Source organism: Taurulus bubalis, assembly GCF_910589615.1.
Source record: "Taurulus bubalis genome assembly, chromosome: 11".
NCBI classification, from domain to species: Eukaryota; Metazoa; Chordata; class Actinopteri; order Perciformes; family Cottidae; genus Taurulus; species Taurulus bubalis.
In genome coordinates, this window is record NC_136599.1 from 12138126 (window position 1) to 12156129 (window position 18004).

The following is an 18004-nucleotide window of genomic DNA, read 5'->3' on the forward strand; positions in this document are numbered from 1 at the left end:
GCACAACCATTCAGCCATGCAGACGATAATCACAATACAATTCCAGCTAAATGTGGACGGCTGCATCCTCACCCTGCCATCATCTCCAACGTGATGTTCCACACGATAGTTTGAAAATTACAGTATGGAAATTAAAATGGATATAAACTGCAGCTGCAAGACCGACTATTTCAATTCAGTAATTATCACTTGTCTGAAACCTTCCGTCCACACTGCAGTGCTAAAGTGTAATTACAGCTGCCAAATGCGATCTTGTCTCAGTGAGAAACAATGATGCCCTGAGTGTGTAATGGTTGGAAAAGCATACAGACAAAAGAATAGTCAGCGAGAAGAGATATTCAATTGTATTTCTTCAGACACAAGTCCACATAAAAAAAGAGAAAGAAGAGAACCAAAAAAACAACAACAAAAAAATAAATACAATATGAGGAAACGAGACGCAAGAATAAACAAGAATACCTTGTATCACTTTGTGTTGTTCAGTTAAACATGTGACTTGCACTTGTCCATCTTGGCAGCTTGAGCAAGATTCTAAAAGCATCATTAAATTCTACCTAAATCGTTTTTATTTGTACTTTACTATAACTGCACCACACGTGGGCTGTATAGAGTGTACAGTAGGCTTGAAAGAGAGCAGTTTTAACATCTTGTGTACACATGGCAAATGTTTATGGCAGCATATCGGCTTATGCATATAGTTTGCAACATTGGAGTTGCACATCGTCCTCGTCACCGGTCATTCCTGATGATGTGACCCAAATATCTCCCTTTGTTAACCACATTTAGCTCTTGGCCTACCATGAAAAAAAAAGGTTTGCTTCTGATCCTCCTTTGTTTTAGCCATCATGATAACACTCCTTTTAGAGTTCAAATACTGCAGGCCGTACCGTGAGCAGACTGAGGGGTTTGCTGTCACCCAGCGCTTTAACCTTTTAAACTCCAACAGGCCCATGGGTCGTTTTTCCTTCTGTACTTTTGTTCCCCGTGTTCAAGTAGTCGCATGAACCCCATTGAGTTTTATTACTTGTATTATTTTATATCATTTTTTTGTGTGGAAAAAAAATTATATTTTCAAAAAAAAAAAAATGTATACCATATTTTGATCACAACTATGAACATCCAGCATGATCTAAGAAAGATTTCTCAAACATGTCTTTTGGAGCGGTCGCCGACTTGTACCACCTCCATGGTTCAGACCCTTACCAACATCCCACATACTAATAAGACAACTTTTTGGAAAGATTATGACCTAAATAATCATAATCTGAAAAGAGTCACAGGAAAACGAAGTTTAGGGGTGTTGGCAGCTATTTTTAGTAAAAAAAACTGTGTCGTTCGGTTAAAAAATGGAAAAATAACTTTTTCTATGGGAACGCCTTCTCTCACCGAGCACAGGGCACGGAAATGTGCAGAGGGAGCGAAAAAACAACAACTGTTTGCCGTTTTGTTGTCGTTCAGGTACTTATAGGGTTTATAAGGCTATGGATTGCTTTGTTAGAATCCCACAAGCCCGTACGGTTACAGAGATGTGTTTGTCCAGGACGTAGGGTCGTAAGTACTCAAACTTAACGGTTACTTTAATTATTTTCCAAATGATATATATCTTCTCACAAGGGTTGCGGTATTGTAGAACTTTAAATGAAGTTAAACAACGCTGTGGTTTCGGAGATAATTAAGGAAGCGTTAAAAAGAATTGTTGAAGATTTTCACGTCTGATAATAGGCACAGGGCATCAGCATACATCAGATGTTTTACACTCTTTTCACTTTTTAGAGAGATCCTCCATTTATATTGATAAGAAAGTGACAGTATTCCACCTTGTCACACCTCATTGGTCACTCGAAAGGGTGCAGATACACTCTTATCTTACCTGATCTAGCTTGCATGGTTTCATGCAAAAACAAAAAGTTCAAAATCCTTATCAAATATGGAGGGACCCCTCGCTCTTGTAGTTTGACAAACATATCACCATTATTAATTTGGTCAAAAGCTTTAGATGCAGCCAGGAAATACATACATACATACATACATACATACATACATATTGTAGTGTTATGTCTCCTATACCTAAACTCTACTTCACTAAAGCCTTCTCACGTTTTTCAGGAAGGTAGTATTTAAACAGACACCTGAATATTTCAATCAGTTACAATATACATCTAACAGACATAACCATCACACAAGGAACGCTAGCTTAGGTCACTTGATACCTCCAACCCCAAGAACAAACCTCCTTGAACGTACTGTTATTTTTCGTGCAATTACTGCTTGGAATTCACTACCTCCTTATATTACTCATACTGGTAATAATCGGACGGCCAATAGAGGGCCACGGGGCCTGGCCCCACCTTGAGCCAGCAAAAAATATATATACTGTATATATTTATAAAATGATGTATTATCAAAATTATAATAATATGAATAAATTATACAAATTGTCAATATTTGTGTTTTTGAGATATGGAATATACCCAATAATATTTGTAAAATAGGATAGTTGCGCCAAATATATGCTTTTCCTGCTTTTCCTCTTCGCTAGTGCACCTCTCAGCTGCCCCGTGCACGTCTCTACTGCGCCGTGCACGTGGTGGGGCCAGGTCCATTTTGCCCAAGAAAGACAGGTTTAATAAGCAGATTAGCCAATCACTGATAAAAGATAATAATGAGTTACATACAATTTATCCAATTAGCGCCCTAAAACAGACTCACGGAGGGGCCATTCTCAGTTGGCCCCAGGGTGCGTGTTCCCGTCTCTCGTGCTTGTCAGGGCTAGTCTTTCGAGGCGCCACCGATTTTAACAACATGACAGCGGCGAGTGCGAGCACTGCTCTCCAAAGAAGACCAAACGCTAACTCTGTAAAATCTCTCCTCCAACACCCGTTTAAGAGAAGAACCTTGGCGGAGAAACTACAGGTAAAACACCTTGTCCCAGATCAACCTGACCTCACCATAAGACAACAGACTGTGTTGAAAGGGAGCAGCTTGAGCTTCTGTGGAGACTGCTAAACTACAACAGGATGGTTTGGTTAAGCTAGCTGCTGGATGCAGTCGTGCTAACGCCGTATTTTAATTTCCATGCTTGCTTTTTAAATCAACGTGGACCGATCCAGCATGGACAGCTACGGGAGTAAGGGACATGAAGCAAAACATGAGAACACAAGGAGGACACGCATGGATATAGCTCCATCAAGCTACTAAGCAGGAACATCCAACTGGTAGGAGACCCCGGGGAAGACCCAGGACACGCTGTAGGGATTATATATCCCGACTGGCCTCATTCCCCCAGAATGAGCTGGAAAGTGTTGCGGGTGAGAGGGAAGCCTGGGTTGGTCTGCTGAACCTGCTGCCACTGCAACCCGACTCCGAATAAGCGTCGGATAATAGATGGAAGCTACTAAACTAGCATATCAAGCTAAGTCAACATTGCTACCCACGGACGGCGTGCTGTGGCGAAGAAACACAATGAGGTGGATAAAAACGGGCACATTTTATCCAAGACAATTGATCGTGTGAAGTTTTGTGGGGCTTTTGAGCTGGCCTTGCATGAAGACGAGACTCGCTGCATGACGAGTGCACCTTAACAGACAACGTTTTTAAAGACGGCACAAAACGAGATGTTGGAAGGCATGCTGTCGGTATATGATAAGCTAAGTAAGTTACCCAATTTGTGTTACATTACATTTAGCTGACGCTTTTATCCAAAGCAACTTACAATAAGTGCAATTCCACCATGAGTACAAACTCAGAACAACAAGAATCAAGAAAGTACAGTAGTAAGTGCTACTAAAGTGCTACTATGACGCTACCTTCTTTATTCAAGGTATAGTCAAAAAAGATGTGTTTTTAGTTTGCGATGGAAAATGTAGAGACTTTCTGCTGTCCTGATGTCAATGGGGAGCTCATTCCACCATTGAGGAGCCAGGACAGCAAACAGTCGTGACTTTGTTGAGTGTTTAGCTCGCACTGACAGAGCTACAAGCCAAGTGGCAGAAGCCGAGCGGAGCGAACGAGCTGGGTGTACGGTTTTACCATGTCCTGGATGTAGATAGGACCCAATCTGTTCGGAGCACAGTACGCAAGTACCAATGTTTTGAAGCGAATGCGGCGGTAACCAGTGAAGGTCGCGGAGGAGTTGAGTCGTGTGGGTGAATTTCGGGAGGTTAAAGACCAGTCGAGCTGCTGCATTCTAGATGAGCTGCAGAGGTGGGATGGCACTAGCAGATAGACCTGCCAGGAGGGAGTTACAGTAGTCCTGACAAACTGGCTTTAGAAACTGTTTGTCAATCAATGTTGTGGTTTTTGTTTGTGTTTTACCTGCGTTAAGATGAGATGCTTTTATTTTTAAGGCGGCTCGCAACGATAAAAAAGGAAGTCTCATTGTATGTCGAAAGCTACGGAAAATATGGTTATTTTTTTTCCACGAATCATCAGTCAAGTGCAGGGCTGTCTTTCGGAGGGGTATGCGCCATGATATATATATATATATATATATATATATATATATATATATATATATATATATATACTGAATTGTATTAATAAGATGTCCTTATTATGTCAAAGTGTTGGAATAAATGTTAAATATTTAACTGCAAAGTAGTAATGCGTGATACCTTTTTTGCATTGCATCATACTGGGATTAGATGGCCCTACCAAAAAAAAATGCCACCAGACGCCACTGGTTTGGAGGCGTCTGTAGAGGAGGATATATAAGTAGATAAGTACAATCAGAGCCTGCTGTATGAAAAGTCAAGAATGTTGTCGAGACATTTTACAAAAAATCTAAAATGTTAATCTTATGGTGTCACCGAGCCATTAGGATTTTTCCTCTAGAGACTAAACATAAAATTAGATGCATCAATCTGGTGCATTTTTATAGCAAAATTAAGAAGCTAGATCTATGAAGAAGCTCTTGTAAAAAACTTTGTCATGTAAACAATTATGTGCTGCCAAATAATATAAACACATTAGTTAAATACGATTGGTGGTGACGTGGCAAAAAAATCCCATCAAAGCTTATTCAACAACACCATCAACAAAGCATATTAAACAAACTATATTTACACAACACAAGTGCTATATAAATATATTTTTACTATTTGTATTAGTATTAATCATAAAGGACCAGTAATCAAGTGTCATAATTGTCTGACATAACAATACTCTGTCATATCTGTTATCTCTACAAATGCAAATTATGTGCCAAATGTCTGAATCTACTTGATTTCTTTGTAAACTTCCTTGAGTCAGGAATAAAGGTAAAATATTTTCCACATCATTCATTTCTAGGTAAATAGGTGCCATTCTTCCCTTCTACTCTGTTGCATCATTTCTATAAACTGGTAGATGAGACTGGCTGAGTATAGAAGGGAAGGGAGGCGACATGCACTGCAGTGAAAGTCACAGACCCGACCAAAACTCATCCCAGTGGGACGTCAGCTAAGGACCCCAGAGCTGTAATTGAAACATGTCACCGAGCAGACTTCAAACCGCAGATTTCTGGGGATGTTTGAGGCCTGAGGCCGATGAATATCACAGGTTCTTGATTTTTTCACTGAAAGAAACAACTCCAAGTGTCCATGGCACCCATAATAGAAGGTACAGGTACAGAAATAATCTCATATTTATATATTTCATATATTTACTCAGTTTAAAGTTTCTTTCAATATGTTTCAGTTACTTTCCGGAATATTTACCTGTTGCTTTTCTAAATTCACACAAACTACTTTTCACATTGGCATAAATTAGACAGCAGTAATAGTTACAATATGACCAGTTCATGACAATCAACAAGATCATTTTTTAACAATATTTGGCACAGTGCTCACTCCACATGAAACGCATCTGTGCTGCATTTAATCACTGGCCACGTTCTCAAAGAACAATAAGAGCAAAACAGCATCACTGATCTGTTGAAATGACTATGCTTTGGTCAACCTCAGCTAGAAACACAAAAACACAGAATCCATCAGAATTTTAGCGTGTTGTTCACTACCAAGCCTGTTTGTCATAAATTTGATTTTGATAGTGTGAGGAGAGCACACTCGGTGAAACATGAGCTTTCAAATGACTAACAACAGATTGCTAAATGATAATGTCTTGGGGTTTTAGATCTATACTCCTTGCTTGTCACAGACTTTAGCAGCTTAAAGTAGAGGTAGTGTGTTAATTTCCTTTGGGGAAATCAGGTGAAACACTGGAGCCATAAAAATGAATTGATAGAATGTGTACTACAGCACAATACAAACATTCTCTTTGTAAAGGCAGTCTTATATCTTCATATTGCATAAACCTAAATAGAACCAATCTGTAAATTGTTAAAACAATACAAGAACTGCAAAGGACCAACCTTTCCTGCTTCTGTGTTTAATAATCACAATTACACATGACAGTTTCAACAATCGGAACATTTAATCTATTCAAGTTCTTTTCTTTCTTCATCTCAAACGAAATGTGGCTAAGAATTGGTATCGATACCTCCGAAATCTTTTTAGCCCAGAGATCTTTGGAAAAGGCAGAAGACGTCCTTTATGCTTTTGGCAGACTGTCTTAACCTTATCAAAGATGACAGCTGACGTGAAATTGCCACATCTTCCCATAATGCGTGAAGAATTCATGTGATACTGTACACTGTCTCTTCAAAGAGCTCAGCACAAATCTATCAGAAGTTCAGTTATATCACGCTGTGAGAACTTTTAATGACTTTAAGGGCGCCCTGCTGAGCAAGAACTGTAAATAATGTATTTCAACTTGTGTGACACAAACCAGCTGAAGAAAGACTGAACTTATGCATGAAGACATGAAGGGTTTTAAAAAGTAAAGAGATATAACAATAATACTGTTCATAATGAATATAAAAACTGCATTTTCTGCTCAAAATAGGCTTCTTGGATTTTAATTTCCATTGAGTTGAATTATCTTGCCGTTTGCTAACTGCGACCTAACATGCAAGACTCAGGTGATAATATAAATCCTTATATTCTGCAGATATTCTCCATTACTCTTCATGTCTATTAAAGTTCAGGTCAGCGAGGTCAGTATAACACAGCTATGCAGCTGGAGTTGGTTGTGTCTATGAAATGTCCAGTTCTCAAGGGAAGTCAGTCACACGCCTGCACACTTCAACACTCACAACTGTTTATCAGTATATTGACATTAGAGAAGCAGACTGGTCGTTGCGCGGTCCAGTCTTGTGAGAAAAGATGAGAACACGGGATTCTCCTCCTCTTGACAGGATAGAGCGAATCAGATGTTAGGACGAGGCGAGACGAACCTGTGACGATAACCTGTGTATGAAAGGCCCCACTTACGTTTGTGGGGCAGTTGTTCTTGACCCAACCTGCGTGTTGGCTGTACCACTCACTGCTTTTGCAATTGCAGCGCTGACTACTTTGCTTGTGATCATTTAGTAAATAAATATAGAGAACGAGAGAAGTTGTTGAACTGAGTTCTTCCGGAGGCTACACCAGGCATCCAATAATTAGCACGCATTAACAGAAGTTTATGTTGTACAGTGACCCTGCCTATTTAGCCGATGACTCCTGTGTCAGAGTTCAACAACATATTCAGTAACAGCCGCTCATAGTAAAGCTACTAGTCAAGTCAATTTTAGTTATATGGTCCAATATGAAAAGGTTAGGATGCCTCCTGGCATTGGTGTGTGGGGTCCTTCTTCTGGATGTCTCAACGTTACCTGGAACAGCCCCGACTGTATTCGGTAGTCAATTTGTCTGGAAATCGACTGGTGCAGTAGTCCGTCCAGGAACGAGCGCAAACCATTTACCATCCAGTGAGGACTCATCCATTGGAGGGGGTTCAGTCTCTTGGGTGGCTCACTAGGACAGTTAACCCTCCAACTGCTGGGGCCTTCAGCACTTTGTAGTCCACCGAGCTCCAGATGTCTTTGATTTAATGACGGCCTCTGACGCCAACATCCTGGAGGTAGACCAACTGACCTTCCTGCAGGGGAACATCTCACTGAGCAGCTGTAGACTCGAGGTGCATGGAACCACCCTCAAAAGCATGTCGTAGCCGGGTTTGGTGTTCCACAATCCAATCATGAGTGCTACCAGCTACAGGTTCCTGAACTCTGCGCAAAAAGAAATCGACAGGTAACTGAGGGTCTTGCCCAAACATCAAGAAAAATGGAGACTCACCGGTGGACTGTTGTAGGAGAAAGTCACTTTTGGCAGGTAGTACGACCAATCCCTTTTCTTGGTAACTGGCAGGGTGCGTAGGTGATTATGTAGTGTTCAGTTGAACAGCTCACATTGGCCATTACCAGCTGGATGGTAGGGAGTGGTGTGGCTTTTCTCAATGCTGCACATACTGCAAATGTGCTCTCAAAATTCCTGCCTTGGTCAGAGTGGATACGACTTGGCACTCCATTCTTGTATAACCACTCATTAACCAGCACCTTCACCATTGTGTAGGCCCGTTGCTAGTGTGTTGGGACTGCCTGAGTGTACTTTGAAAAGACATCAGTCATGACCAGGACATCCCATTCTTCGACGGCTCTAGCATAGTAAAGTCAACAGCAGGTGAGTGGGAAGCTAACAAATGGCCTATGTAGGCGCAGGCAGCCGGTTGAGTGTTTTTAGCTACCTGACAACGTTCACACTCCAGACACCATTGCTTAATGTAGTGGTGCATTCCAGGCCAGTAGCACCACTGAGTGACCAAATTAGTTGTCCGTTCTATGCCTTGATGTCCATGTTCATGATGTAGCTGATGCAGGACCTGGCTCTTGAACCACATGGATAGTACCAGCTGGAGGACCTCCTCTCCCTTGGGGTGGCAGACTCTGCGATAAAGCACCCCATCTTAAAGAAAGTAGCATCTTAGTAGCACTTTAGTAGCACTTACTTATAGCACTTTGTAGTTTAACTTTCTTGAAGACATTGTACTTTCTTGATTCTTGTTGTTCTGAGTTTGTAATCAATGCACTTATTATAAATCGCTTTGGATAAAAGTGCTGATCTCCAAAGATCCTCTCCATTAATCTCTGGAAGGTGCTTGGGGCCTTGCACAACCCAAATGGCATCCAGTTTCACTCGAACAGCCCAAAGGGAGGGCAGAATGCAGCCCTCATTTTGTCCTTTTCTGCGACTGGTACTTGATTGTACCCAGCGGCCAGGTCCAGAGTCGAGAACCAGCGGGCCCCTGACAGGGTGTCAAGGGACTCTTCAGTATGGGGCAATGGGAATGCGTATTTCCTGGCATTGCTGTTTAAGAGCTGATAGTCCACGCACAGACGAAGGCTGCCATCCTTCTTCTTCACCAGCACAATGGCAAAAGGGCTACTACTTTCCCTGATAACCTGGGCCTCAAGGAGCTGGTGAATGTGGATCTTTGCTGCCTCATACTCTGACGGAGGAATGCGTCTATACCTCTGACGTACCTCTAGCAAAGTGACCAGGCTGTTGGCACCTCCTACAAATGACAGTTTTCATGCGAGGCTTCAACTGAGTTCAAGGGACTTCTGGTAAGCTGATTCAACTGTTCTTGCTGATTCCTCAGAATTTCCTTTAGTTCACTTAGCTCAGAGCAAACAGAGGAGTTACCTGCCTTGCCATAACCGGGATGGCCTCCCTGAACAGAGTGCTGAAAACCAAATGCTCCCGGGACAGAGTTGCTTCAATCAGACACATCTTTGTTCAGTAACCCAGGTGGGGTCCTTTTGACAACCTTATCCATTAAACACATGAGAGCATGAGAACCTTCTTGTAGCGTTTCCCCCTCTTGTGGCTTTCTGGAAGAAAACAATCTTCCTGCGAAGACACATGACCTATTACACCCATACAATTCCTGCAGTATAGCCAGAATCTGGTCAGGATATTCCCTTTCCTCCCGTAACTTGTATTTAACGTTTTCCCTTGTCTCTTCCTCCAAGTGATCATAAATGAAAAGTGCTTGCTCAGCTGGTGACAGATGACGAGCACGTACAAACTGGACCTCTTCAACCCACTCAACAATGCTGAGACCTTTCCTCCATGGGGCACTTCCTGTCTCTAGGAAGATTTATCAGTCTCTCGGTTACTGGAGCATGGACTGAAGGGTTCCCAGGTGTATTCAAAATTGGTGCGGCGCTGGTCCCAGGCTGGTTGACTTCCCGCTCCTGACACATCAATCGATTCTCAGTTTGCAGCTGGGTGACCAAGTCTTTTAACTGGGAGAGTTCCTCCTCCATGAGGGAACAGTACAGAGGAGAAGAGTATTACTGGCTTGTCTTTTGGGATTCGACCAGGGCCTGCTACTGTTTTGCTCTCTCACACACACACACACACACACACACACACCCCGTACAAATTTAATAAACCAACTGGAATACGCAAAAAAAACTACACGTCTTTGCCTTAACAGTATCCTGCCGACAACGCCAGAATGTGACAGGGTCTCATGGGAAAGGGGAATGAAAGGGAACCAACAACGCCACCTGGGGCCTTGCACCCCAAGAAATATGTGTTTTAACAACCCTTTTACAGGACACAAACCTCCTGAGTGAAAGCCGTGTTCCTCCACTCTGTGATCTTTCTTGTTGCGGTTGCTAGATATACTACGCCACTTGCTCTGTGCGCTGGTTACTTTGACCAAATGCAAAAATGTCCACATTCAATATATCCATGCAGACAATTGATGTGATTTTTTTTATAATTAAAAGTTATATCAATTTTATTATGTAATTGTTTTTCAGAAATACAGTACATGTATTATAATTACTTTTCCCTATTAGCTTATTTTCTCATTGCACAGCTCCAGCTCCTGTCTGTTCCTCAGCTACTGGCCAGCGCGCTGGTGGAGCGCTCTGCTTAACGCTGTTGTCCAATCACATTTCACCTCTGTTTCTCTCTATGAAGAAGAAGACGATTAATCTACATGGTGACAGCCAGCTAGATCGCTGTCACACTCGGTACACTAGGTTGCGGTGTGCACCTTGTCAAGTTGGTTGCGATTCGCAATTAAACTGAAGAAGAAGCAGCAGCAGCAGACTTTTTCTGTGGACAGTACTGTATAACACTTGGACCTGCTGTCCTCCCCTCCCCGCCCCGCGGAGCGTCTCACCCTGCCTGGCCACCCGAGGCGTGATGGAAAGCAGGTCTACGCTAGCTCTCTGTTAGCTCGCGAGCTAATTAGCACTTGCTGTTAGCTTGCAAGGGGGGCGCCAGCTGTTCACGCCGCCACGGCCCGCCATTGAGTGACACACAGTGACTCTCAAGTGGCCAGATGTTGTGTTTCTGGAGACTCTTAAACCTTCAGCACACTCCCTATCCTGTTGGTTGAGGCACAGAGAGTCCAACAGTAGCTCCTCAACAGCTGAGCGGTCGTCACAGTCTGCACATCTTCTCTTAACCTCCCTGTAACACACTTCGTAACCACGATTTCACTGTATCTCAAAGACAGCAGCTGCAACGTTTTGGGAGTCCTAAGCAGCAAGTAAAAGTTTTTTTTTTTAACCTCGGAGGTCATGTAACAAGCATTTGTTGGACGGAACCACAAAACACTGAACGAATGAAAACAGAAACGAATGAGGGACATTTTCAAGTGTATATTGTATATAGGCTTGCTGCAAAGCACACACACGCTAGTATCCATCAAACGCTGTTGTGTTCATAAGCCCCATTGATGTTCAAAGGCTGAAGAGGTAGAGGCCCTACAGTTGAGTCTGCACTGATCACGATGATCAAATACTCCACTGACACACGCACACACACACACACGCGCTTAATACTTGAACTCTGACAGAGACAGACAAGATGGAAATAAGTAGTAGAAAGTAGAAGAAATAAGTAGAAAGTTTTTATAGTATTTCTGCTGTGGTTCTAGAAATCATAACAACAACTATTTAAGAAGTCTTTTGTTTCTTGTTTGACATTTACAATTGTAAAACAAAACATTTCCCTATCCGAGTAGTTGGACATTTTAAAGCTTATGGTCAAACATTTGCAATTTGAAGAACTGCTCGCCATAGTTTAATGGTTCTCTAAATGACAGCGTACCATCCGATTCCCCCCTCAGGTAAATACTGTTCTGCCTGTTCACCATGTTGCAGTGGTGGGCTGTCAGGTCCTGCTAAGCCTTCTCTGCTAGCCTAAACATAATCACAAACTTTAAATTTAAATGTTGTATTATTATTATATATATATATATATATATATTTGTATAATTAAAAGTGATAGCAGCCATTCGTCAGAACACCCATATAAAAGGAATTCAAACACTTAACACCCATCACAAGATTAGCCTCTATGCAGATGATATATTGCTCTTCCTCCAAAACCCCTACTCATCATTACAGGAAACTATCAAAATAATTGAATCATTCTCTAAAATCTCTGACTACTCCATCAACTGGAACAAATCATCCATTCTTCCATTAGAGACTAACAGTTGGGATGGGGCAGCCCATACACCACCTATCCCTTGTTGCACCAGTGTCATCACTTATTTAGGAATACATATTTCCCCCAGGCTGTCGGAGCTGTTCACACTCAACTTCACTCCACTACTTAAAACAATAACTGACGAGCTCCTCCGCTGGATGAATTTACCACTATCACCTATGGGCAGAATAGACAGTTAAAATGACAATTCCTCCTAAAATAAATTACCTATTCACAATGATACCATCTCAACCCACCCATTCCTGGTTTAAATCTCTTGACTCAATCATCACGCAAGAATTAAACTGGCAACTCTACAAAAAGCAAAAACACAAGGAGGACTTGAAGCCCCTCATTTTTTCCACTACTCACTAGCAAATCAACTTCAATATATTCTTAAATGGATTCACCCCAACCAATCAGATTACACATGGTTAAATATAGAACAGACATTTTGTAAGGACATTCAGATTTCAGACCTCCCATTTCTCAGCCAATCAATCAAACACCATCCTTGCTTCAAAACACTAACAATAGCAGAGACTCTGACAGCCTGGTGGAAATTCCACAAAATCACAAACATCACCTTTGCGCCTTCAAATTTTACACCTTTATGGAACAATCCTGACTTTCTAAGCCACAAACCTCTATATTTCCAAACATGGTCTGCTAAAGGCATCACTCATTTGAAACATATCTTCAATAACAATACCCTGGTTGCATTCCCCCATTTGGTTCAGAAGTATGGCATCGGGAACAATCACTTTCTGGAATATCTGCAACTCAAATCATCCATTTAATCCAAAATTAACATTAAGGCCAATAATCTAGAATTACCTCCCATAACTTCACTGTTAATTAATATCACCTCCTTAAAAAAATGTATCTCAAAAATATGTAGGATAATATCACAGTCTGTCAAGAAAATGGGAATTATATTTATCCATCATTCCTGATGCTGACTTCTGGACCCAAATCTCATTCTACTCATTCTATTAATATCCATATTTTTGTCTTTTTTAGGCTGAAACCCAATTGTAAACCACGTACATGCATACACGCTTACGCACATACATATACACTCACCTATAGGATTATTAGGAACACCTGTTCAATTTCTCATTAATGCAATTATCTAATCAACCAATCACATGGCAGTTGCTTCAATGCATTTAGGGGTGTGGTCCTGGTCAAGACAATCTCCTGAACTCCAAACTGAATGTCAGAATGGGAAAGAAAGGTGATTTAAGCAATTTTGAGCGTAGCATGGTTGTTGGTGCCAGACGGGGCGGTCTGAGTATTTCACAATCTGCTCAGTTACTGGGATTTTCACGCACAACCATTTCTAGGGTTTACAAAGAATGGTGTGAAAAGGGAAAAACATCCAGTATGCGGCAGTCCTGTGGGCGAAAATGTCTTGTTGATGCTAGAGGTCAGATGAGAATGGGCCGACTGATTCAAGCTGATAGAAGAGCAACTTTGACTGAAATAACCACTCGTTACAACCGACGTATGCAGCAAAGCATTTGTGAAGCCACAACACACACAACCTTGAGGCGGATGGGCTACAACAGCAGAAGACCCCACCGGGTACCACTTGTCTCCACTACAAATAGGAACAAGAGGCTACAATTTGCAAGAGCTCACCAAAATTGGACAGTTGAAGACTGGAAAAATGTTGCCTGGTCTGATGAGTCTCGATTTCTGTTGAGACATTCAGATGGTAGTCAGAATTTGGCGTAAACAGAATGAGAACATGGATCCATCATGCCTTGTAACCTCTGTGCAGGCTGTGGTGGTGTAATGGTGTGGGGGATGTTTTCTTGGCACACTTTAGGCCCCTCAGTGCCAATTGGGCATCGTTTAAATGCCATGGCCTACCTGAGCATTGTTTCTGACCATGTCCATCCCTTTATGGCCACCATGTACCCATCCTCTGATGGCTACTTCCAGCAGGATAATGAACCATGTCACAAAGCTTGAATCATTTCTAATTGGTTTCTTGAACATGACAATGAGTTCACTGTACTAAAATGGCCCCCACAGTCACCAGATCTCAACCCAATAGAGCATCTTTGGGATGTGGTGGAACGGGAGCTTCGTGCCCTGGATGTGCATCCGACAAATCTCCATCAACTGCAAGATGCTATCCTATCAATATGGGCCAACATTTCTAAAGAATGCTTTCAGCACCTTGTTGAATCAATGCCATTTAGAATTAAGGCAGTTCTGAAGGCGAAAGGGGGTCAAACACAGTATTAGTATGGTGTTCCTAATAATTCTTTAGGTGAGTGTACATCTGCTCTTATTTATACTTTATTTTTTTGTTTTTATTTTTAATTTTTAGATGAAATAATAAACTCACACACACACGGACACACACGGACACACACATCATACTCTATACCACACACCGTACTTGAATATAGGATGTTTTGCTGGCTTGTGTGTTTTGTCGTCCTCTTGATGTTATATGTCTATGTATTGTCTTTTCATTTTTTACAATAATAATAATAATAAAAAAGTTATAGCTTAATTTAATTGTTTTTCACAAATACACTACATGTATTATAATAATTTGTCCCTATTATCTTATTTTCTCATTGCACAGCTCCTGTGTCCCTCAGGCTGCAGGCTCTGCAGAGCCTGCAGCCTGCTTGTCGCAGGCATTATGCTGAAGGCAGCGCAACAGAGCACATGCGCGGCTGCTTGTTTAGCGTCTGCTCACAATCACATTGGAATCGAGAAACGGTTAAACTATATGACGATACCTGCTAGCTGGCACGCCAGTAGGTGGCGGTAATGCACCTTTTCCCGGGCAACCTGCTCCCGGGCAGGTTTACTGAAATTCACTGGATAAGATGGGCCACTCCCACCAAAAAAGGCAGCTCACACTCATTGATGAAGGAGCGATATTAGTTATATTAGTTTTATAGGGAGAGAGTTCTTCCAGATCGCCAAGATCCATCCTCACATTATTATGACTTCCTGTATGCGGCGCAATAGATTCTGCCGGCAAGGAATCATTTATTTACGAGAGCTTCTCGACATTGATCACGTGCTGTTCTTAAGTTTATTTAGCGCTTAAGAAACTTATGGATGTGTTGAAAGCACTCATAATTATATGACAGTGTTATTTGTACACCATACATATCATTATTGTAGAACATGATTAAGGTGATGGTGATAAGAATACAGAGAATCACACACAATTTATTTTCACTGCTTCAATTGATTTAATTTCTGATTATGAATAATACATACATACTGATCCGCCCATGCACATATTCAAACTCCTAGTTATATAGTAATCTACACATACATGTATATACACATATATAGTACATGATTCATATGCGTATACAGTACATATATCCTCATAAGTATATATTTATTCGTAAATATAATCTGATTGATTTGGGTGATGAAGCACTTAAAATTTGCCGATACATTTTCCCAATACTGACGCATTTAACTTGTCTGATATATTTGCGATGCTTGTGTTTCGCAGCGGGGGCGGTGTTAAAGTTGCGTTCACGGCAACAACGTTGCAAAAACGTTGGAATATTCGCAATGTGTTTGCCGTGAATGACTACGGTATTGACTTCCTCATATGCGTTCATGTTCATCTCCTGCTTCTCAGCAGAGAAATAAAAAGAGGTTCCTCTGAGTTTATTTGCCATTGTACTGTTAGAACATCGAGGTGTCAGTGCTCGATTATTATCCAATCCATTGGCAAGCAACCAGAGGAAGTGATAGACTGGACGGAAGAGAAAAGGGGAACACAATAGGGTATAGTGGACAGTTGGGGTGGGAGTCCAGTTGAGCTTTTCTGATCTGCTTTTTAAGAATTGAGGAAGCTTGGTTACATTACTGTGTAAGTTACATTACATCAGTGTCGCAATCCTTACATGCATGTTACATTGCATTATAGCCAGTACAAGGAACTTTCCGTTTGTGTGGATTTTGTCAGTCTCTGTGGACAAAGTGTTCCAAACTCCAAATTCCCATTGGTAAAACCATTCAATTTACTGCCTGGCTGTCCCAGGCCAATTCACAGCCTGGGTCTCCAGCAGTGTGGTGTCGGTGTTGGCTTCCAGCGGTGACCGCCGGAGCTCCTTGCTGTCGGCTTCCTGAAGCTGTATAGCTTGCCGCCCAGAAACTATTGAATACTCACTGCCCGTACCCGTAAAATGTAACAGGGGTTTTTTACTTTCTTTTCTACGCTAGTCTGACCTAACAACATTGAAGGAGGATTATGTGAGGCTTTAGGATTCCTAGTATCCCAAATAATATATTACAATCGTCATGGAAGTGTATTCGTGATCAGAATATGAGAAACAAAATAATCTGCAGGAACCCTTAAGTAAAACAAGTCCTAACAATGCTGCCTGCATGATGATGTGCCAGTTGAAAACATTTGTTTAATGTGTGGTACTCTCACTCAGCAACAGAGGCCTGTAGTGGATATTATGACAGTCACTCTTGAACATCACATCAAAAGGTACTGTGATCACGAAGACGAGACAAAAGCCTCGCTATTGAAAGAAATTATGCAAATATATCATGACACAGAATGCTCGTGACATACTCCCTGTACAGCTCTCTCTTAATTACCCTTTGAAAGATAAAGGCAGGGACTGACAGAATGAGAGAGAGAGAGAGAGAGAGAGAGAGAGAGAGAGAGAGAGAGAGAGAGAGAGAGAGAGAGAGAGAGAGAGAGAGAGAGAGAGAGAGAGAGAGAGAGAGAGAGAGAGAGAGAGAGAGAGAGAGATAAAGAGCAGGAAAACAGGAAGGGGACCAATTAAATGAGGAGAACAAAAGAGGTAGACAAACAAGATGAATAAAGTGGAGACTCTCAGAGCTGATGCTGAGTTATCATATACGCCATTTCGTGCTAAGTTTGTATGCATTACAGCAGTTGTTACACAACATAATGATCATTAAATGGTTTCACCTCAGACTACACTCTCAAGCAATGATCTAATGGTGATATACGGCATTCATTTTACACATTTGCACTTAAATCTATTTTCGAGAAGGGTTTATGTCCATGTTTTCCTGCTGCAAGATGTCACTGAAAACACCACAGTTGATAGTAAATGAGGTATTATGACAGCTTAGAGAACATACTCAATTCAATAATAAACGTGTTTCATTAAGTTAAGTTGTTTTTTTATGCTGAGTGTTTTTATTAGACAAAGAGTAAAGCATAGGTGACTGGATAATGTTAGTGTTCCTGTCAAATTTGCCTAAAACGCCTATCCAAGGCATACCCAAAGTAAATTGTAAGCTGTACTTGAACCATTAGGAGTAAATGCATGGTCTCCTGTAAGTGGGAGCAAATCAGATAGTCATCTATGTATGAGAATATCCTGATGCCGCTGTTTCGTAATGGAGACAGAGCGGCCTCTACGCACTTGCTGAACACCCTCTGGGCTAATGAGAACTTCCGGTATGCTGGATAAATAGCGATATGAAAATAAGCGTCCGAGAGATCGATTGTTACAAACCAATCCCCTCCCGGACGAATCAAACGACAGAGCCCTTTGTGTGTTAACATCCTGAACGTTTATTTGCGTGGATGCCTGTTTAACACACGGAGGTCTAAAAAGGGGCGCAGG